The sequence below is a fragment of the Sphaeroforma arctica genome, assembly GCF_001186125.1.
Source record: "Sphaeroforma arctica JP610 unplaced genomic scaffold supercont1.236, whole genome shotgun sequence".
Taxonomy (NCBI): Eukaryota; class Ichthyosporea; order Ichthyophonida; genus Sphaeroforma; species Sphaeroforma arctica.
Window position 1 is genome coordinate 12,968 of NW_014040322.1, and position 3,299 is coordinate 16,266.

The following is a 3,299-nucleotide window of genomic DNA, read 5'->3' on the forward strand; positions in this document are numbered from 1 at the left end:
ATTAATCGTATATTGTTAAATTTTGTTAACGTTTCTCATCATTGACAATATAAGCTGCCAAATTTTTACTTGGCATTCGCGGCCAGCCTGAATGTGACCAAGGGCCGAATGAAAGTACGAAAGTAAACAGTTGTTGCATTTTTGTACGCAATGAGATCAAAACATGAACACTTCAAAATATAGATTCGCAAATTGTATATATGTCTGTATTGGTATAAGATATATTTTAGTATTCAAGTACTTTCGCGATCTTTTTATCCTGTACATTTACGTATTTTTTAAAATATCAATCGTATTGCGCCCAATTACAAACTTTTGCTGATCAACATCCTGCAGTCGGTCTAGGAAATCACTCACGTATATATCCGTGACGTTATCCCCGTCGGGTGATTCGGCACTGAATTATCCCTCGAATGGCTGCGATGCTTGACCTTCTACATATTTGCATATTAATAGCACGGCACAGAAAACAAAACAAGTGTAGTTAATTAGACTCGAATGTTCGATACTACGGGTTGACTTCGACCGATATATCAACTCCGTATCACTAGACTCATTAGAGTCGTCGCAACCATGAAATTTTGCCGTTCAAAAATGTTAACGGTACTCTTGAAAATGAATCTCTCTGACTCGACGATCATTTATGTCAGATATCTACTCAAAACATTCAAATTGTCGATCCGATATGTCCAATTGTGGAAGAAGTGCTCCACTGCTAAAACCAAAACAACAAACTCGCATAGGTGATAGGTGTCGAAGCAGTCAAGGACCCACAAATATATACATACATATTACATTCTGTTCTCAAAAAAAACCCTAAATTACTGATTGTGAAAGCCTTTCCATAGCTCTCATACACCCTCGTCGTGTGGTACAATCGAACATCGAACACCAAACATGCCATCGTGCATGCACGAAATATCCCTCATCTGTTCTCACTTGTCGTTGAGAAAGTAGAAACAGATATTCAAAGTTGTAGTACTATTTTGTTTTTTGTTTTGTTAAAAACTCAACGAGTCACGACCAAAGCGGCATAGCCTTCTAAAATATTAACTTAAAAAAACATCGCGACTCATGAGTCACGGACTCACGGTCTCACGCCTCACGGTTCAGTGACTGTTCACACTTCAGTCACAGTGACTTCACAGTTCACACTTCAGAAGTTCAGTCTTTCACACAATCAGTAAAATCAGATGAAACTATGAATCAGTAATCCAGTATGTATGTATAATAATCTACATATGTACATATAAATATGTAAATTCAAATCACACTCCAGAGTCCAGGCCTCCAGCCGTCCAGCGGACCAGCTGTGAATTCAGGAATTTCAGGACTGCAGTTTCTTCAGTATAAATCCTTCACCCAACAGCCTTTTTTTTTAAATACAGCAGCCAGCACAGGCGCGCAGCACATTGACTGTGAGCGACCGAGCGGCCACTCCGGCCAGTGAGCGACTGAGACAGGGAGCACTGAGAGGTGAGCAGTGAGCACACTTCTCTGGCACAATTGCGCGGCACAATTGCGCGGTAGTGCCGTGAGAGAGCAACGTGTAGCAAATCTAATAGTTTTATTTCTTCAGCCTTGTATAAGAGACTCCACCGGCCCACCCAGTACTACCGAATATCGGGTCTATTACATTATTTAAAAAACAAATGCAAATACCATGATTAATTGATTAGTGTCCACTGTCCAGTCACCACTCACCACTCTGGCTGTCTAAACTCTGAATAGAAAGTTTTTTATATTAAAAACCAATAAAGGCCGGTATCACAGCAGCTAAATACAATCGCTGATTGACCCAATAGTTTTCATTGTTTTTGTTTTAGATAAAAAACTTGCATCGGTAATTATGTATGTATGTGCGAATTACGATTCCATAATACGCACTCTCGTAGTGAATTTCGTACCAGTAAAAATATACAGTCGACACTCGACACTCAACAGTCGCATGTATTTGCATCATTTAACTTTTTGTATAAATATTTGAAATATACAGAAAGGCTTTAGGCTAGGGGAACTCCTCCTTGGAGTCGAATTTATTGGATCTATAATTTCAAACCAGCTGTTGTTCTGTAGTGATTTTGCATTGTTCACTGTTTTCTATTTTTCTTAGTTGCAAGAAGGTTGTTAGGTGGCCCTGTCGGAATTTCTATTTTTTTAAATTACAATTTTGTCCTGACCCCTATTTGTACCCATAGGGTTTCAGGCCAGATCGTTTTCTCAATTTGAAGCCAATTTGAAGCCAATATGAAGCCAATATGTATCCAATTCCTAAAAAATACTCTAAATTCGCTCAAAACATCAGTTTTGAATACCGAACTCAGAACTTTGTCAATATTTTATGTATATTTTCGAGTGTGGCAGTTCAAAACAGGCTCATATATTTCGTAAAATTCCGACGTCCTCTGGTTCGCCTGTGCCTTCGGGCCATACAGCGAGAACGCGCGAGACGAACAGTACCAGTGGTAACGTGAGTCTCCCACTGGCAGAGTTTATTTTTGTTTTTTTCTAAAAAAATAAGATTCCAGGGGTCTTGTCTTCCTCAGGGTGGGATGGTGGGTGTTTCTTCTTTCTGGGGCTTCTGGGGGTTGTATCTGAGAAGTGAAGTTTCACACTGATCCTTGTAGTCCTTATATATTCGGCCGGGGTCTCATTTTTGGTTTTTGGTCCGGCTTGTAGGACTGGGTCTTGTGTTCGAAATAGTTCTATAAAAAACCCCCCCAGAAGACTTCTCCGGCACTTTTAAAGTTATTAAAAACATTATGTTTTCATTGTAAAAATACACCTGAGTCCTGAAGTTAGAAGTCACAAATGCACTCGGAGTCCCAAAAACCAGGAGAGGGGGGGTGGCCTCAACCAAAGTAGCACATCCGAATAGCCTCGTATGTATGTAAAAAACAAAATGTGTGATTTTGTGAAGAACTTGTGATGGAACACTTAAAGTCTGAACTTCTATGGTACAGTTTCAGATTTATTTATTTTTTAAAAACAAAAAACAATGTATATTAAATTTAATGCAGTAGATCAGATAGAGGATAATTGTTTATTTTTATTTTTAAAAATATATGGACATTGCAAATAATTGTAAATAAAAATCACTGACCCCAGAGCCCAGTGGAGGCGGTGACGGAGTGACCGACCATCTGACCACCGACAACTGTATTTTTATAATAATAATAGTACTGACTGTTCTTAGGTCTCTTGGTACAGTCATACCTCTTTATATGTCTACCTCTTTAATTGTTTACCTCTATATAATGTATATATATATGTATATACATATAATAATACACCTGTAC